The 21082-nt window shown below is 40.0% G+C and overlaps 1 protein-coding gene and 1 long non-coding RNA gene across 6 annotated transcripts in view; one reads left to right on the forward strand and one right to left on the reverse strand.

The window, feature by feature from the left end:
* Window positions 1–21082, forward strand: part of dtd1 (D-aminoacyl-tRNA deacylase 1) — a 208729-nt gene that overhangs the window by 126177 nt on the left and 61470 nt on the right. The gene's annotated exons all lie outside the window — the stretch shown is intronic.
* LOC138760955 (uncharacterized) lies at window positions 646–12528 on the reverse strand. Its single transcript, XR_011355997.1, has 2 exons — window positions 12136–12528; window positions 646–4034 (listed from the first exon to the last, which is right to left on the reverse strand). It is a non-coding gene; the product is annotated as an uncharacterized lncRNA (long non-coding RNA).

Here is a 21082-nt window from a genome sequence, read left to right on the forward strand (position 1 = left end):
AGTATCATGGTAGTGGGTTGTATAAAAAGGGACGATGAGTCGGCATAAAGGAGGGCGATTGAAAACTTGGTTGAATGGTGTACTAACAACAACCTCACACTCTAATGACACCAAAATCGACTTTAGGAGGTAAAAATTGGAAATGTATGATCCAGTGATCATTGGGGGATCAGGAGTGGAGAGAGTAAGGAAATTTAAATTCCTGGGACCTCAGATGTCATGATGAAGAAAGCACGACAGCCCCTCTATTTCTCAGGAGTTTGTGGAGATTTGGTATGACATCGAAAACCATTGCAGACTTCTACAGATGCGTCGTGGTAAGTGTGCTGATCGGCTGCAATATGGCCTGTATGGGGGCACCAATACTTCTGCGTGGAAAGCCCTGCAAAAGGTAGTGGACACAGCCCTGCACGTCACAGACAAAACTCTCCCCACCATCAATAAAATCTACTCACCGTCGGCGAGCAGCAGCAATCATCAAGGATCTGCACCACCCAGGACATGCTCTGTTCTCGCTGCTGCCATCAGGAAAGAGATATAGGTGCCACAAGACTCAGACCACCAGGAACAGTTGCTGCCCCTCTACCGTCAGACCCCAAAACAACATTCAATCAGAGACTCATTGAAGGACACTTACTTTGCACATTATTTATCATTGAATATTTATTTTCTCCATTGCACAGTCTGTTTGTTTTCATTTATTTCTTTGTTTACATTTGTCTCTTCTGTATATGTACCTTTTCTTGAGTACAGTTGTATGCATTACCAATAAGTAGAATTTCTGGCCCACAGGAAGAAGGATTTCAGGGTTGTATGTGATGACATGTATGTACCCTGACAATAAATAGGAACTTTGAATTTTGAAGATCATGCCTTGAGCACAATGCTGTGCATTAAATTGGAAGAAGTATAAGTGGAGTGCTGTTTCACCTGGAAGGCATGTGCAGGCCTCATTGATGATGTGAAGAGGGATTGGGCGGAAGAGTTGGTGTGGCATCTCCAGCAGTGTGTGAGTGGGTGTCATGGCAGGGAATGAGTGGAGGAGTGCTGCAGGGAGATGCAGAAGGGACAGTATCCTTCAGAGTGCTAAAAGGATCAAGGAGGGAGGGATGAGTGTGGCGGTGGTGGCTTTATGAAGCTGCTGGGAATTATGGAGGATGATCTACTGAAAATGGAAGCTGATGTGTGGAAGATGAGGATTAAGGGAGTGAGGGTGAGAATCAAATGTAGGGCATGAAATAGACCAGTTTGAGAGATCTGTCAAGCCATTGTTTTTGGAAAAAAATAAAAACGCCTTGAAACTAGCACTGTGGAAGGTATTGTCGTCAGAACAGATGTAATGGAGCAAGAGAATGGAAGCAAGGAGCAGATGCAGCCAAAGTAGTTGCAGGGATCCACATGCTTGTAAAGGATATTGGCTGTATCACTATTGCCTGAGGTAGACATAGAGAGGAAAAAAAATTAAAGGGAAGCAGCTATGGGCCTTACAAGGGAGCAGGGTGGAAATTGGTGAACTTTTGAACCTGTCCAATTGTTCCTGGGGGCCAGATGTAGAGGACCAATGCTTGAAAGAAGGGTCAGGGAAGGAGTGCAAGGAGGTCTGAATTTGAGACTCTTCCATGCATCATATAAATACCCAGAATCCTGAGGGAATCTTAATTTCCTTCTTGCAGGTGCACTGTGTATATCATGCATTTAATGTATGCATACATCAGCAATCTCCTGAATTATTTGTGTAAAGTGCATTCTGTGGAAATGATGAAATTTTTCCTGGTATAGATTTTTCCATTGGGCTGCCAATGTTTTCTTAACTTATGGGATAAGTGCATAATTCGACAAGTCGCCTTCCGTTGACTTAATGAGCAGCAATCCTCACCACACTGGGCTAATTCATCCAATTTTAGACATTGCAATGGGGGTGTGGAACCAATTAGACTAGACTGTAAATTCTGTCCCCTACTTATTAATGGTATATATTCGCCTTTCATGTTCTAAGAAATAATTCCATTTTTGTTAACATGTTTATTATCCTGTCTATCCACTTCTTCCCTTAATTTTTTGCTCAACTTTTCATGTTCAAATTTATGATATACAGCCAGATGAAACAGACCAAATTACCGGGTACCTGTAAACACACTAAAACAAATTTTTCCTAAAATTTCTCACTAAAAATGGAAAGGGGTCTAATCTGCCAGTGGGTCCTTAATGTTGTAAAAAAAAATGGTACTTTTTCATGCTATGCATTTGAACACTAGACTTAACCTGTTCAGTTAGTTGTCCATGGATCAGTTATTTTCCAGGGTATCTTTTATTCAATAATGCAATCAGCATGTTGTTGAAAATTATAATTTGAACATAAATTTCCTCATTGTTTCTTCCACCGAAGGAGGATCTCATTGAAACCTCCCAAATGTTGAAAGGACTGGATAGAGTGTACGCGGAGAAGATGTTTCCAGTTGTGGGAGAGTCTGGGACGAGAGGGTCCAGCCTCAAAATCAAAGGACGTCCCATTAGAACAGAGAGGAGGAGAAATTTCTACAGCCAGAGGGTGGTGAATCTGTGGAATTTGTTGCCACAGACAGCCTTGGAGGGCAAATCATTGGGTAGATTTAAAGCAGAGGTTTTTGAATATTGCTGCTGGACGCTTAGGAAAGCGTTCTTTGTAACTGACTTTCAAACAAATTGATTTGTGTGGAGATATTACATTTTTGAAGTTTCTCACCGGTGTAATATTTGCTTTGCAACAAGATCATCTTGCTTCTTGATTTAGCCAAAAGACAAGAAGACATAGGAGCCGAATAAAGTCATTCAGAGGCAGACTGGGAGATTGCTTCGTTGAGCACCTTTGATCTGCCCGTTGCAGAAGCGGGGATTTCCCAGTGTCCACCCATTTCAATACCCGCCCCATTCCCATGCCAACATATTTGTTCATGATCTCATATAATGCCACACTGTGACCACACATAATATTACTCCACCTGCTGAGTTCTTCCAGTAATGTTCTTCCATTCAGCCCATCGAGCCTGTTCTGCTATTCAAATCATGGCTGATGTATTTTTCCTCTCCGTTCTATTCTCCTGCCTTCTCCACATGAGACCCTTACTAATCAAGAGCCTATCAACCTCTGCTTTAAACCTGTCCAATGGCTTGGCCTCTGCTGCCATCTCTGGCAACAAATTATCCAGATTGACGACTCTCTGGCTGAAGAAATTTCTCCTAATTTCTGTTCTAAAGCGACTTTTTTTTTATTTGAGGCTCTGCCCTCTGATCCTAGATTCTCCCAGAAGTGGAAACATCTCCACATCCACTCTATCCAACCCTTTCAATGTTCAGTCTGTTTTGATGATATCCGCCCCCCCAACCTCCCCACCAACCTCATCCTTCTAAACTCCAGCGAGTATAGGCCCAGAGTCATCATACCTCTCATCCCTGGGATCATTCTCAAAAGCCTCTCCAAGACCACCACATCCTTCCTCAGATATGTGGCCCTAAATTGCTCACCATACTCCAAATGTGGTCGGATAATGCCATGTAAAGTCTCTGTATTACATCTTTGCTTTTATATTTGAGTACTCTCGAGTATTAATGCCACTATTATTGGAGGTAAAATGTATTTTTTTCCCACCTTGGCAACAATGGGTGGAAACTTAGATGTGAAACACAGTTATTTGAGTGGTCTGTATCCCTCTTCTGGCTTTGGAAGTACAGCAAAGACCCACATGTTTCTATACTTTATGCTGGATTCTAAAATCTTCATGGGTTTAAAATTTTAAATGGCCTCTTAACTTTTGTTAGTGTCTGAAGAACTTCTTGTAGCAAAATATTCTAGCAGGCACATCACTGCAAATTCAAGTTTGTTCATCATCTGATTGTCCATGTACATCCTGACTTAACAGCGTTCTTTGTTCCTCAATGCAACACACTTCTTCTTCCTTGGCTTGGCTTCGCGGACGAAGATTTATGGAGGGGTAATGTCCACGTCAGCTGCAGGCTCGTTTGTGGCTGACAAGTCCGATGCGGGACAGGCAGACCCACTGCAAACACACATAAAACACATAAAAATGATAAATATGCACAATAAAATCATAATTGTTAAATAAATAATGGAGTCACAGAGGGTTTGTATGATCATTTCATCAGTTGTTCAGCAATCTCACTGCCTATGGAATGAAGCTGTTTCTCAGCTTGGTGGTTCTTGCTCTGATACTCCTGTATCCTTTTCCTGATGGGAGTAGCTGAAACATGCTGCATGTGGTGTGATAGGAGTCCTCACTAATTTTGTGTATCCTCTCTAGATGACAATCCTAGTAAAACCCAACGATGGGGGGAGGGAGGTAGGGACTCCCTACAATATCGCTGTCATCTAACCACAGTTCAAATTAAAACTATAACCTATTTAGAAGCAGCCTTGCTTCACAAGCCCCACTCCAGAGACTTGATCATAAAAACCTTGTTTGCCTCTCCATTGCAGTGCTGAAGATGCAGGCCTCCATTATGTTTTTGAGGAGACATTAAAGCCAAGGCCCAATTTTTTGAATTAGTTGACTTTAAATTCCTGATTACTGTGCTGGGATTTGAACATGCATCTGCAAAGTAATGGATCAGGCCTCCGGATAAACAACTCAACTAGTGTTGCTACCACACCTTGACTTCAAATATGGATCAGAGAGCATTCATCTGTGAACATTATTCTCTGAATAAGGAATCACCAGAACTAAAATATAAATTACTGTGCCAGCGATCAGGACCGGGGTTTGAATCACGTGCTGTCTATAAGGAACTTGTATGTTCTCCCCATGTCTGCGAGGGTTTTCCCTGGGAGCTCTGGTTTCCTCCCAAGTTCCAAAGATATGTGGCAGTTAGTTGGTTAACTGGTCACACAGATGTATTTGGGTGACATGGACTCATGGCTGGAAGGGCCTGTCACTGTGATATATCTCTAAATTAAACAGGAACCTGCTTTGGACCCATATCTCTCATGGTACCCAGAGAATTTCAATGGGCATCAACTGAAGGTGGAGATGAAGCTGCTCATCAGATATGAATGCGATCACCCTCTGGATACAGCGCGTGATGGAACTCCCATCACCATTGGACAATGACGTGACCTTCCTCAGGAGTAAGACTAATCTGACCTCTTCCAGTAGAAGAACTAATAGTATCCAGTGGAAACCTTTCTGGCCCAAAATTCATGTCTCGATGTAAAAAAAAATTGCATTGCAGCAATGAGTTTCATGCTTTGCTGAGACGATACTTATCATCTGGGAAGTAGAGGGTGGAGAAGGGGGGGGGGGTGGTGTGGGGGAGGACGGGTATTGATTGTGGTCATTTTTGTGGTTTGTCAGTACTGGTTTATTTCCTTCTTGTATCTTTGAGGGTCTGAAATCCACATTTGGATTGACCTTGTGCAGTTACTTGCTGTTTGTAATAAGCTCAATCTTTTCACAGTGAGAGTGCAGTGTTGGTTAAATACAGACTGTCTCTTTCCTCTTCTGGCTTGGACATTAACACCAAGCACCAAAGAATCCACATCGTGTTTACCACCAGTCACATCAATACTGTATGGCGTTGTACCTTATATTTTCAGTTCAATTGAGGGTCAATTGTAGCTCAATGTGTATCACCCTTGGCTTGAAGTTCAAAGGTTGTGGCACAAATCCTGAACCATGGACATGAACAGCAGCAATCTCTGCTGATTCTCCAGTTCAGTGCTGTCCTTTCTGCGTCTTAAAACTAATCTTGTTCACAGATTAATGTTGAAAAAAATGGAAGATCAGAGTTGTTATCTTCAGTGCTGTGGCTTTAATATAGACTACAAATCTCATGGCCAAAAATTAATTAGAGTCTCAGAATCAAACAGTGTGGAAACAGGCACTTTTGCCTAATTTGCCCATGTTCATCAAATATCCCACCTGCATTGAAATCCATATCTACAGCTCTGCCCACCACAATCTTTTGGTCGCCTCTTGAAACAACTCAGATAGATTTATGAGACATGACTTTCCAGTTACATAACCATATGGACTATGCTTAATTAGCCTTTGTCCATTCAAGTGCATGTATACATCTGCCTCAGAATATTCTCTGATAACTTATCAACCATAGATGTGAGAGTCACTGGCCTGTAGTTCCCAGGATTTCCCTGCAGGCTCTCTTGATTAGAAGCACCCTGCAGTCTTCCAGCACCACACATGTACTTAGTGATGACTGATAAATCTCTAAGCTAAGGCATCTGCAATTTCCTCTCTAGTTTCCCACAGTGTTCTTGGCCTATAAAATTTGTCTACATCAGGACCTTATCACATCATTTGGTTGTTACACATTGTTATGGAAACTTTTTGTGCACAAATGAATTCTTTCACCTCCCGCAGAACAACATTTCAAAAGTATTTCATTGATTGTGACGTACTCTCGGACTTTCTTAGAATAATGTGAAAGATTGTGTTTTAATGCAACCTTTACTTTCACAGTATGCGCAATTTAAACAGAATGTTGTAACAAGATTTAGCACTTGCACTCAAAATCAAATAATTCATTTTAGCAGAAGTTGATGGCTCATTGTTTTGTCTCTCATTTGCTACCAATCTGTCATAAAGTTGAGGGGAAATGTTATTTGAAGAAAACAGTTGCCCACAGAGTTCACCTCTCATAATCCAGCAGATGGAGTGAAGGTAGCTTTGACTTTGGGCCTGATGTGATGTGGGCTTCAGGCTGTGTTGATCTGCTGTGCTCTCTATTGGTTTCCAACCTTGCTACATCTGATATTTGTCCGTAAATCTCCCATAATCTTCAGATATCAGAGTTTGTTTATTTAAAAGTGGGTGATCTAATGTGTATGTTGAAAGTTCCGAATACTCATCACAGTGGAATTGGATTTCTGGTGATAAAGGAATTACGTTTTAAGTTTATTTGTCTTTTCACAGTGAGAAAAGTTCTTCTGTGGCTGTCTAACGAAAGAGCACAATATACAGAGTACAGGATTATAATGAAAAGAAAGACTGATGGGCAACAAACAAAAGCAGCATGAGAGCACTGTTGTGGTGTTCATTGAGGAGCCTGACAGCTATGGGGAAGAAACGGTCTTTCACACCCTTGAGCCTTCAGTGGGAGGAAGGAGAAGAGAGTGTGTCTAGGGTGTGTTGGCTGCCTTTCCTTAGCAGCAGGAGATGGAGCTCACAGAGGTGGGGAAGGGTGGGTGGAGTTTGCTCGATGTTCTGAGCCGCATCCACCACCTTGTGCAACTTCTTATCTTGAGCAGAGCCGCACCCGTCCCACGCTGTGATGTATTCAGCCAGTCTGCTCTCAGTGGCGCACCTGAAGAGGTTGTTGAGGGATTGCACCATTAGAGAAAAATTACTTGTAATCTGCAAGATAAATAAAATGTTTTTTGGAAAATATGGAGCCCATACTTACAAAATTTTGGATGGCATGTATGATTGGACTCTCTGAAGACCTCACTTCTTGGTAACCTCCAATAGACTTTATTGTGTAAATGTTTTATTTTCTTGGTACAGGTATTCTCCAGTTTTTCTTTCATTCCTTTTTTTCTCTTTTAGGGGTGGGGGGGATGGGAAATGGGAGGGTGGGTTGCGGGGGGAGGGAAATGGGATGATATATACCACATGTATAATTTCTTTTGAAATAATTTTTAGAACTGAATGTAATCCAACTATTATTGTGGTTTAAAAAAAGTATTTTTAAATAAAGTATTTTTAAAAAAAAGTTGTTGAGGGATGGTGGGGGAGGACACATCAAACTTCCTTGGACTTCTCAGAATGTCGAGGCATTGGTGCATGTTCTTGACTGTAGTATCAATGTGCTTGGCAACTTCCCAGTCATTTTTGGTTATTCTTGGGGGTGTAGCTGTGCACCTCCTCAGAGCGGTCGAGCTACCCTTCCGTTGCTGTCAGATGGGAGTTTCCAAGAATGGCGGTGAAGGAAGAGTCATGAGAATATTGGTATTCCCGGAAATTTGCTGTGGGCGATGGAGATTGCGGGTTGAGGAGGTGCTGCAATGTTTCCAGGAGCTGTGGTGCGCTCTTGGTGGAAAAATGGACATTTCAGGCTATTGGTTGGAGGGCAGATCAAACAGCCTTCAATGTCCAAGTAGATGGCGAGCTCCAGTGTTGTTGCAACTGTGTGGAAGCCATTTCTGATTTGCCTTGTGAGTGGTGGAAGGGATTGATCCATCAGAATCTCAGCCATTACCATGGAATACTCAACCTCTGATCTGTATGGTATCCATGTGATGGTCCCATTCCCTTTTTTGGTCAATGATACCCCCACCAGGGATATTGATATTGGAAGATTTAATCATGACGGTCAAGGAGAAATTTCATGACTCTCCATGGATGGAGATAGTCAGCTATGTGTCATGACTATTAGTCGCTCACTGTATGATGCCTGAGACATGTGACATATCGGTATGGATCTCAACATGCACAATTGGCAATGTACATCTCACCTTTGATGAAGCTTCTTGAGAACTCCTGCAAGCATACCCTGGATTTGAGATGATTACAACCACCTTCCCATGTTCTGGGTATTCTTGCTGCCACCTTCTGTGATCAGGCCCAAAACACTGGTTACATATCTTTATCTTTGCTACACAAAGAACACTACATAACTTGCTGAGTTTCTCCAGCAATTTTGTGAGAACTAAAATCACAGTGTCCATAGATTTTCTTAAATTCTTTTGATCATTGCTTTTACCGGAGATTTTTAATGTGCTCGAGATTGAATGCTATTGGCATATCACGGTGAGTCACTCACCCTTCATCTCATGAATTCAGTTCTTGCTGCTTGCAAGATCTGAAACCACATATTTCTGACTGAAATCAAAGGGGAATGAGAATTCTGTTGATGATTCCTTTGTAATTCTAGAGATGTTTTGTCGATCAAATTTGTGGGTAGGAAATGCCTGACCACCTTGTTGAGCAGGGACCAGTGGAATGGTTGGCTTGAAGTCCATTTTATTCTGGGGAACGATTCCTCAATATTGCCATTGGAATATCTGGAATAAGGTAAACAACGAAATAGGAACGAGGGGTGTTGTCCTGCCCAAAATGCCTTTGATACAAAATCGACTTATTCCGTTCTCAATTGATAATCAATGTTTAAACATTTGGTCTCGGAAAAGAATTAGATGCATAAGAGATTGTTACAAAGGAAGAAATTTAAAGTCATTTGAACAATTAAAAAATAAATATGGGATATAAAATAATATACTCTTTTGTTATTATCAATTAAGGGATTATTTAAGAGATAAACTGGGTACAACAACTGTTACTGAAATGTGGTGATGTAGAAATGCTAATTCGTAATCAACATATAAAAAAAAATATTTCAGCCATGTACACTTTATTTCAGAAAGGCACTCCCAAACAGGGGATAAATAGATCCAGACAGCGATAGGAGATGGATTTAAATATTAACATTGATGAACAAAACTGGTCAGAGTTATGTTGAGATAGTATGACAAACATTATAAATGTTAGATGTAGATTAGTTAAATATAATTTTTTGATATCAATTATATCTCACACCACAGAAGTTAAATCAGATTTATCAGACCAGTGTTTTAGATGTGGCCAGGAGATGGGCACTTTTTTACATTCTACTTGGTTCTGTCATAAAGTGAGATCCTTTTGGATAAATTTGGCAATTTTTGAACCGGTTACAGAAATTAAATTCCCACAAAACCCAATGTTATTTTTATTAGGTAATATTGAAGAGGTAAGACCAAAATTGAAATTATCTATATATCAAAAAGAATTTGTAAAGATTGGCTTCGCAGTAGTAAGAAAATGGAAATTGGACATACCCTGGGTATGGAATGATGGAATGCAGAAATGCATAGCTGCGTTCCTCTATAATCTAAGAAATAAATATGATGTATTTTTGAAAATTTGGTGCCTATATTTAAAAATTACAGGAATTAACTTATAGATGTTTTCCTTAAACTTTGAAATCGAATTAACCTCCTTGGAAGTATTAAAAGATACAAATATTGTCAGAGCCGTGCGGTGAGGGGTGTCCTCTGGCAACTAGGTTTCTAGACTTGCTTTTCCTATATTTCCTTGTTTCTCTTTTTCTAAGGTTTTTTTTTAATTTCTCTTTCTTGGGGTTTTGTTAAGGGGAGGAGAGGGTTGGGGTTTTATACCATCATATATAATGGCCTCGATATTAATATTTGATTATTATATTTTGCATTTGGCATTACATGTATGGAAACATTTTTAAGTCACATTTAAAAAAAAAATTGCCATTGGGATTTCATGACCTTCAATGTGACCAATACGGCCGTTCTCAAGGAGTGAATCAGGTTGGCTGAGCACTGGCATCTAGGTGGGTGTGGACTTTGGGAGGTGGGTTTCATCCACCGCATTCCTGAGGTGATTGTGGGTGTGTCACCCTTGTCCTTTGCACTTAAGTAGCTCATCCTGCTGTCAGTGAAGGTGGGGATGTGTTCCAACTAACTCTTTGCCTCTATTTGTGGCTATGGATTCAAGATAGGAAGTGTTCAATTTTGATGAAAATATTGAGAATTTATTGACACCTGCCTGATTACAATGTATTCTTGCTGCAGCTTTACACTTACACTATGTATAAACTAAACTACAGAGCAAGAGGTGTTAAAAGATATGATGCTACAGTCATGGTGATTCCAGAGTAGTTTATGTTTAGGGTTAGGATAGTCCAGAAAGCTTCATGATCTCATAGCTGTTGGATAAAAACTGTTCTTGAACGCAGAGGTGATGGACTTCAGGCTTCTGTACTTCCTGCCTGAAGTTAGCTGTGAGTAGAGGTTGTGACCAGGGTGATGGCAAAATCTTGAAGCAGCAACTCACATGCCGTCAAGTGGGCAGCAGGTCGTAGCCTGTGACAGCTGAATTTGCCATTTTCTGCAGCCATGTACATTGTTGGGCACTCGAGTTTCTAAACCCGGGCCGTGATGGAACCAGTCAATATGCTTTGAAAGGATATACATCCATTTGAGCTGTGATTGATAGTAACAGCACAAGGAAGGTAAGTGACCAAATTAACCTATGGCTGTGAAACAAAAAAAATGCTAATTCATATGCTAGATTAGAGTGATGCCAGGAACTTTTATCACACAGTTCTGAGTGGAACTGAGGTCATCAAAGAGCTAAGGAACCTAAAAGCTCTCAAATCATTTCAGAACTGCTTCCCTCTAATGGTCTTGCCACTTTGTTGTGTGAATTTGACATCAAAAAAATTGATTGCATTGATCTGATGTAAAAGCAGTTAATTGTAGATCACAAGTATTTGCAATAGCTTGAAGGATTTGCAGGCATATTTAGTACACTGCAAATAATAAAGCTTGGAATAGCTGAGGCTACCACAACCGAATATCAGAACACTCAGTTGTGGCCCCAACACTAATATTTGTGGTACTTCACTCAGTGCCTCTCCTACCCTGGCAATTCCCTGTGATCCATATCTAGTGTCCTCAGCACCAGTAGAAGAGAAGAGACTAAAGATGATGCTGCGGACCAAGAAGGTCAAGGTAAAGGGGGGGGGGGGCATATTATGTCACCCTACCCCTCTTGACCCTCAAATTTTTGAAAGGTTTTTGATAAAATTGAATTAATAAGTCAGAAAAATGGATGCTAGATTTTATGAAGTTAAAGCAGATTTTACTAATTAGCTGGACGTAATTAAAGAAGAAATAACTGCAATAAAAGTAGATGTGACAAAATGCAACAAATCAGTGGATAAAATTAAAGTCTAGAAAATTGAGGACAAGTTTCATGACTGCCGTATGGATGTGGAACAATGTAAAGATACAGTCAATAAAACTGAAGATAACTATTCAGCCTGGGAAGTTGTGAAAAAGAATTTGACACAAAATTGATATGTTAGAGAATCAAAGTAGAAGTGAAAATGTGAAAATTGTTGGTCTGGGGGGTTGTGGCAAGATGGCGTAGAAGAAAGACGTGTATTCCACCTTTCCCCAGCTGGATTACTAAATACCCGGTTTTAACAAGCATAAAATAATAGTTACAGTTGTTTAAATAACAGTGATTTATTATGGCAACTAATGTGAAAAAAATCTAAAACTCAACTTCAGAAAAAATTACCATACAAAAGTATGGAAGAACTGAGGCCTACCTGCATAGCTGAATCCATGGAATCATCGTTGGGAGCCTTCAAGACTCAGAGGACTCCAGTCTGTTCGAGTCTGACTTCGGCACCGATCCTGCTTCCGTAGATGGTGCTGACACTTTGGTGAGTTCGGCCGTTGCCAACCCGCGTTCACGTGAAGCCGTGCGCGCGGGTGGCACGACTGACAAGGGAACCCGCTACTTTGCTGGGCGGCCTGGGGACGCACAGTGTGGCATCGGAGAATGCTCCTGTGCGTCCGGCGGCTTTGCCTGACTTGTGTGGGCCATCCCGGGTCTGAGAGTTGCTGGATAAAGTGTGGGCTGTGGGGGAGCCCGAACGCCGGCATCCCGAAGAGGTCGGGTGCCGGCGTCAGGTGTCCAGACCCGCAGCCGTTCAGCCAAAGGACTCACGATGACTGAGGAAGAAGAGGAACTTACCTTATTGGAGGAGGAGCTCAAAAAGTGGTGGTGGAATCTGGAATGGATTCAGTGTTCTCTGTTTTGGAAGGGATTGCTTGGGGAGGAGCCTGTAGTTAAAGAAGGTAGACCTCAAAAAGAGGTGGTGGAATCTGGAATGGATTCAGTGTTCACTGTTTTAGAAGGGATTGCTTGTCAAATGGAAAATATATCAAAACAAATATCAATTCAGATGAACCAAGGAAATGAAAATAAAAATAAATACTTTGTGTGATGAAATGTCAACTATGAAACAGGAAATGACTGTAGTTAAGAGTGATATTAATAGATGTATAAAATCAGTTGATACTGTGCAAGATAATTTAAAGAAAATTGAAACAGCCTTTTCTGAGTGTCAAAATTAGGTGGAACGTAATAGAGAAAAAATGGAAAAAGTGGAAGGTTCTTTTGTAGATTGGAGATTCAAAGAAGAGACTTATTGAAGAAGATTAATTCGTTGGAAAATCAAAGTCAGAGGAATAATGTGAAAATAGTTGGTCTTCATGAAGACATTGAAGGTTCCAATCTTATAAAAAGGTTTAAGCATTGGATCCCAGAGGTGCTGGGTAAAGAGCTTTTCCCTGAAGGCTTAGAATTGAATCGGGCTTTTAGAGCTTTGAGGAGAAAACCACTTCCAGGACAAACACCGAGGGCAGTCTTGGTTTGTTGTTTAAAATATCAAGCCAGAGAAATTATTTTACGTATGGCGGTACAGAAAGCACGGCAGAGTCAGTCTCCATTAATTGTTCAAAATAATAGTGTTTTTTATGCCGACTTGAGCCAAGAGATTATTAGAAGATGATGAGAATTTAATACAGCTATAGATGTTTTGTGGCAAAAGGGCTACAAGTTTGCTTTTCGTTATCCTGCAATTTTGAAGGTTTTTTATGGAAACTTTCAATCTCAATTTTTTGAGAATAATCATGATACTTTGGTTTTTGCTAATTCTTTGCCGGAACTGCGCAGAAATGGGCGTTCTCCACCGTTGTCTCCTAAGAGGAGGGGAAATGGAAATGGGTATGGAAAGAATGGAAAGAAAGAAGAGTTGACACAAAGTCGTCTTGATATTGAAGACTTGGAGGAGTCATTGGGTTTGGAATCATTGGGTTCAATATATGGACTATATCTGATTATGTTTAATTAAATAATAAATATGTATCTGGCTGGGGGGGGGGTGGGGGTGGATGACACTGAAAACTTTAATAGTTATCTGCCGCTAGTGGGTTCACCACACCCAGATTTTTAGGGTATTACTACCTTTGGGTGTTTTTATTTGTGTTTTTCTGGTTTTTTTTTAAATTGTTTCCTTTTAGTGGGGGGGGGGGCTTTTTTTTCTTTTTTTGAAGAATTATAAAGGGGAGCATTATTTTATAGAGTGTAAATATATTAGTAGTTAAAAAGATGTCTGAATTGAATTTTGCATCTTTTAATGTTCAGGGATTAAATAATCCAATTAAGAGAAAGAGAATATTGGGTTATATAAAAAAATGAAAATTGACATAGCTTTTTTACAAGAAACACATCTGACTGAAAAAGAACATTTGAAATTGAAAAGAGATTGGATTGGTCATGTTTTTTATTCTTCTTTTAATTCTAAGGCAAGAGGAGTAGCGATTTTGATTCATAAAAACTTACCATTTGAATTGGAATATTCAGAGAGGTATGCTGGAAGAGTTTTAAGAGTGAATTGTAAACATTTTGCTGAATCTTGGACTTTGCTTAATCTTTATGCCCCTAATATAGATGATGAGTGGTTTATTTCAGAAGCTTTTTTACTGTTAACTCAAGCTAATGAAAATATTTTAGTTGGTGGTGACTTAAATTGTGTTTTGGATCCCTTATTGGACAGAAATCCAAAGAGTATAAGGAAATCAAAGATGGCAACACAAATTAATGCGTTAATGAAAGATTTAAATTTGGTGGATATTTGGATAATCTACAGAGAAAGATTTTTCTTTTTAATCTTCACAACATGATTCATTTTCTAGAATTTATTTATTTTTGGTATCAGCACATTTACAAGGTAGAGTATTACGAGCTGAATATAAAAGTAGTTGTATTAGATCATTCATTATTACCTTTTTCTTGTGAAAGTTCGGAAGTAGTACGTCCGTCATATAGATGGAGGTTTAAAGCAATGTTACTGAAAAAAACCAGAGTTTGTTACTTTTGTTAAAGAGCATATCTCTTTAGTTTTGACTGAGAATGTTAATTCTGTGGATAGTCATTTGGCAATATGGGACGCTTTAAAATCTTATTTGAGGGGGAAGATTATTAGTTATTCTATGAAGGTTAAGAAATAATATATGGCAGAAAGTTTAAATTAGAAAATCAGATTGCTGAGTTAGAGAAAGATTTTCAGAAAGATGTAACAGAAGATTAAATAAAAGCTGCATTAACGAAGTTGAAATTACGTTATAATACTTAACAAACTTATCAGTTTAAGCGCTTAATTAATAGATCTAAACAACGTTATTAAGAGTTGGGGGAAGAGCTCATAAGGTACTTGCTTGGCAGTTGAAAGGTGAACAGGCATCTCAGACTATTAATGCTGTTAAGAAGAATTCAAAAATTACATAAGCCTCAGGAAATTAATGACCAGTTTTATTCATTTTATCTAAAATTATATATTTCTGAGGGGAAACAGGATAATGGTTCTATTGACTCTTACTTATCTAAATTAAAGTTACCAGTACTAGATGGGAAAGATGTTTAGGAACTGGAATCTCCATTTACGGATTTTGAAATTAAGGAAGCTATTCGGGGAATGCCTAATGGAAAGTCCCCAGGGGATGATGGATTCCCTGTGGAATTTTATAAACTTTTTTATGACGATTTCTCTAATGTATTTGTTGAATCAAGTTACTAAAGATCAGAAGTTACCAGAATCTTGTTCAAGTGCTTTAATAACTGTTATTTCAAAAAAAGTTAGAGATCCATTAAAAGTGTCTTCATATAGACCTATTTCTTTTTTAAATATAGATTATAAAATTATAGCGAAAATATTAGCTAATAGACTTGCTAAATACTTACCCAAATTGGTACATATTGATCAAACAGGTTTTATTAAGAATAGAAATGCATCAGACAATATATTTCAATTAATTACCTTGGTCAACGCATATCGAACGCAACCTAACCATCCTATGGCATCCATTAGATGCAGAAAAAGATTTTGATAGGGTTGAGTGGGATTTTTTATTGAAAGTGTTAGAGAAATTTAAATTCGGCCCTTTTTTTATTGGCTGGGTTAAGGTTTTATATACGAACCCGATTGGTAGGATGGTGACAAATGGAGAGATTTCTTTACCATTTAAATTGACTCGTTCAACTCGGCAGGGCTGTCCATTGTCACCAGTCTTATTTGCATTGGCTATTGAACTGTTAGCTCAGGCTATTGAACCGTTAGCTCAGGCTATTAGACAAAATGTTGGTCTGCCAGAAGATATTGAGGGTAATAAACCTGTTAAGTTTTTTTCAGAAATGGATACCTGAAATTTTGGGAGTGGAAAATTTTCCAAATTGTCTGGAGATTGACAGGGCACATAGAGCCTTAAGGAAAAAACCATACCCAGGGCAACCACCACGCTCTGACTTGATTAAATGTTTATGCTATCAGGATAGAGAAATTATTTTAAGAATGGCAGTCCAGAATGCAAGAGAACAACGAGGTCCTTTAACAATTCAGAAAAATAGAATGTTCTTCAATGCTGATTTGAGTAATGAAATTGTCAAAAGAAGGAAAGAAGTTAATCCAGCCAAATCTGTACTGTGGAACAAAGGTTACAAATTTGCATATCGTTATCTGGCAGATTTGAAAGTTTTCTGTGGTCAACATCAATTTCAATTCTTTTCCAATGAATTTGAAGGATTTGAATTTGCTAATACATTGCTCAACATTAAGCAAAATGGTGAATTTATGTCTACATTTCAAAACGAATGAGATCAATAAAAGATAGAGGAGAGTTCATCTGGGGGGGCCACTGACTGAAGTTCGAGTTGAAACTGAAGGAGAGGAAGCAGATGTGAATTTTGCAGAAGCACGTCGTACTTGATAGACTTATGTAAATTATGATATTCTGTTGGGGGGGGGGCGGATTCTTTTTTGCTTCCGCTTCTTTCCTCCGAGGCTAGTGGGGAGGGCCACTTCTCGTTAAATAAGGGAGTTAGTATCGAACTAATCGGCACTTCTGTGGGGTTTTTTTGTTCTTTTTTATTATTTGGGGTTTCCTACTTTCTTTCTGGGAGATGTTGAGTTACATTTGTGGCACTTCACTCTCCTAACCTGGCAATTCCCTGTGATTCATATCCAGTGTCCTCAGCACCAGTAGAGTTTCTTACCCAGTCCCAACTTTTAATTTGATTCTCCCCTACTTTGGCTTAAATAATTATCTTTTAATTTTTGGATCATTTTATTGCAAGTCTTTTGCACATCATATCAGAAGATCAGGGGTACCAACTTGAGTACCTCAAAGGCATCAAGGAGATGCTCAAACAGTGTCTTCCTCATCATGACCTGCTGAGTTTCTTTGGCACATTTGTGCATTGCACTCGACTCCAGCGGCTGCAGTCTTTCTTCTTTAACTTTCTCATCTCATGAGTTACTGGAGGGGCTTAGTGGGTTGGGCAATATCTTTGGGGAGAAACGGTTTTTCAGGTCGGGACATTTTATCTGCTGGAGTTACTCAAGGGGTCAGGGAGCATCCACGGGGAGAAATAGTTGGTCAATGTTTCAGGTAAAGGGTCCTGACCCAAAACGTTGACTGACCATTTCTCCCCACGGATGCTGCCTAACCCACCGAACTCATCCATTATTTGCTCATGATTCTGGCATCTGCAACTTTTGTGTTTCTCTTTCCCATTAAAACCTGTTTTGGTCGATTTTTAACAATCTGGTGTCATCCAGATTATCCTCCTCTACTTCTGTCGGCTGTTTACCGGTGACGAAAGCTAGTTGAAGAGGTCAGGATTTGCTTGCCTCAGTTCTGTTGCTCATTTGACCTAATCTACCAATATCACCTTAATTTTCAACAATTTGACACAATTATCACCTATCTTAAGGGATTTAATTGCCTTAAACCACGACAGCTGCTTTAATCTGTTTATTTTATTTGCCTGTATTACACCATGTTAACATTATATCGGGGTATACCATCCAGTCCTTCCTTGCATGGTAGAGCTGCAATTCCATTTTCCCTTTTGTTTATTATCTTTAGGGAGGAAATGCATTAGATAACCAATATGGAGCCTTGGCTTGGTGCTTTAATTTAAGACACTGAACATCAGAGCCACATTGGAGGGGATGAGGTATGAATGACAAGGCTTCTCTGAAAGGTTGGAACCCAACAGAGAAAAATTTTGCTTGTATTTCCCTTGAAGGTAAAAGAAGCAGAAGTAATCTAAATTAGGAGTTTGTGATGATGAAGGCATGCTTTTGGAGCCCAGAATAGACTGAACGGTGGTGCAAGCAGGTCATGGCTTTAGTATACAGCTCTTGTGGTTCAGTTTCAGTCCTGGCCTTCAGCCCTGTCAGTGTGGACATTGCATCTCCTTCTGTAACTGGTTTTCCATTGGGTGCTCTGGTTTTGTGCCCCATCCCAAAGATCCGATGCTAGGTTAATTGGCTGCTGTAAATGACCCTGTGGTAGAGGTGAATAGAAAAATAAATCGAGAGGTAATTGATGGGCATGTGAGGGAGATTAAGTTTCAGGTGCAGAAACATTAGGAGGGACAATAGAACTATTGTGGATTGAATTGCCTTTTCATGTGCCATAAAGGGTGAAATGTTGAGGATGGAGTGGAGACAACGCTGGTGGTAGTGTTCTAGGAGCCGTAGGTGATGCCGGTAGAGGACCCATGATTCGGAGCCGAACAGGAGTGTGGGAGCGCTTTCATCCCTAACGTCGAAGTACTCGAGATGGCAGAGGTCGACAGCATCGAGTCCACGCTGCTGAAGATCCAGCTGCACTGGGTGGGTCACGTCTCCAGAATGGAGGACCATCGCCTTCCCAAGATCGTGTTATATGGCGAGCTCTCCACTGGCCACCGTGACAGAGGTGCACCAAAGAAAGGTACAAGGACTGCCTAAAGAAATCTCTTGGTGCCTGCCACATTGACCACCGCCAGTGGGCTGATCTCGCCTCAAACCGTGCATCTTGGCGCCTCAGAGTTCGGCGGGCAGCAACCTCCTTTGAAGAAGACCGCAGAGCCCACCTCGCTGACAAAAGGCAAAGGAGGAAAAACCCAACACCCAACCCCAACCAACCAATTTTCCCCTGCAACCGCTGCAACCGTGTCTGCCTGTCCCGCATCGGACTTGTCAGCCACAAACGAGCCTGCAGCTGACGTGGACATTTACCCCCTCCATAAATCTTCGTCCGCGAAGCCAAGCCAAAGAGTAAGAAAAAGAAGAAAGGGTGAAAGAAACAAGACAAGGAGGCACAATTGCACAACTCTCCAGCAAAAGTGGATGCCAAACGTTTACTGTGATTAAGGTCTTCATCCACTTAGATAATCGGGAGCAAAGATAAGCAAATGCTGGTGACCCTAATTCAGCGTGATATTAAGTCAATTATAGTGAAACTTGAAGGGCTGAATGACCTCCTGCTGTTTCTGTGGCCATTTTTTTATTCACTTGAAAGTCTTCAGGCATTCAATCTATATTTTATTTTTATATTCAGTTTTCCTTGTTGCTAACTTTCTATTGAGGATTTGGTCATTTTCTGCCTGTCTAGTTGGGAAGAAAAATAATTAATAATTAATAATCAATTGTGCTTTTAATATCAGTGTTTACAACCAAACTCTGGGACTCCTTTGCCTTCCAGCAGAAGATAGGTATGTTGAAGCAAAAGCAAGTCAAAATTTGCCAAAGGTGACATTTCATTTCATCTGTGTAGCCTGTGCTTTTCATGCATCAAAATAATAAAAATTAGAATGCTTTGAGATATGGATATATCCAGAGTCCCAGTGATGTATCACACAGAGTGATACAGCATGAGGAGGAGAGTATCCCCAATAATGGAGGATTTTGAGTCATGTGGAAGAACAGAGGGACTTTGGAGGGTGTGTGTGCACAGAATTTTAAAGGTGACAGATCAGATCAAGAAGGTGATTAAAGAAAAGTAGATAGGATATTTTCCATTATTAGTCAATACATTTATTATGAGACCAGGGAGATTATTGCTGGAAGCATATAGCACACAAGATCAACTATTCCTTGATTGAGCACTGCTAAATGTTTTGGCCACCTCGTTAGACGTGATTGGGCACTGAAGAGGGTACAAACAAGATCATTGATGAAGTTGCTGGGAGAAGTAAAATATCATGTGGGTGGCAGGGATAAAACCACACAGGGATACACCAACTACAATTGTGTACATTAAATTGCTGCGATATGTTAAATTAGAAAAGAGATAATAAATATAATGGGATAGATAGGTAAATATTCACAGTTGTAGTTAGTGCAATGAAAAAAGTGACATTTCCATAGAGCAGACAATCTTTTCATGGTTCCAAAGGAGGTTATTTTTCACCAGATTGAATACTATGCTATGCATTTAAATTCCCAAAATGCTTTTCACCCAGCCTTTTCATTTTATGAAATTTGACTTGACATTTTGCAGGAATGTATGTAAGTAACCCTTTTGTAAATCATGGAAGGATTGACTAAACATAGTTTAATTTGCAACTGGAATAACGTGTCATCTGTGGCAAGATATGAAGTGAGTGTTGAAAGAGTTTCTTGGAACAGTCCTAGCGATGAAGGATGACATTGTTATGGGGAGAGGGGCTTGTTCGTGGCAGAACAGAGATTTGACAGGGCTGTTTAAAATCTTAAAGGCTCTCATCAGTCAATAAAAACAAAAGTATTCCCATTGATGGAAAAGTCAAGAAGCAAAGTCACTGATTTGTGGCAAAATCCATTGCAGGTAGCAGAAAAACATATTTTAGACAAGGCAGAGTGATTGCTGTGAGTGCAGTTCATTAAAGGGCAGAATCAGAATTTATTGTCATGAACAAGTCATGAAATTCGGTGTTTTGTGGCAGCATCAAAGTGTAAACATTCATGTTATAACCATCTTACAACATTATAAATAAAAAAATTTAAAATAGTAGTGTCTTTTATTCAGGAATCCGATAGCAGCGGGGAAGAAACTGTCCTTGTGCCGCTGAGTGCTCATCTTTAAGCTCCTGTACCTTTTTCCTGATGGTAGCAGAGTGAAGAGGGCATGGCCTGGGTGGTGGGGGTCTTTGAGGATTGAGGCTGCTTCTTTTAAGACACCGCCTCATGAAAATGTCCTCGTTGGAGTGAAGTCTGGTGTCTATGATGTTGCAGGCTGACTTAACAAGCCTCTGGAGTTTATTCTTGACCTGATAGTTGGCGCCTCTGGTCATACTGGGCAGTGATGCAACCAGCTAGAATACTCTCCACGGTACACGGTTCAATCGTGGTTTTTAAAAAATAGGGATGCATTTAAGGAGAAAAGAGCTGACCATTA

Source organism: Narcine bancroftii, chromosome 4 (assembly GCF_036971445.1).
Source record: "Narcine bancroftii isolate sNarBan1 chromosome 4, sNarBan1.hap1, whole genome shotgun sequence".
In the NCBI taxonomy this organism is placed as follows: Eukaryota; Metazoa; Chordata; class Chondrichthyes; order Torpediniformes; family Narcinidae; genus Narcine; species Narcine bancroftii.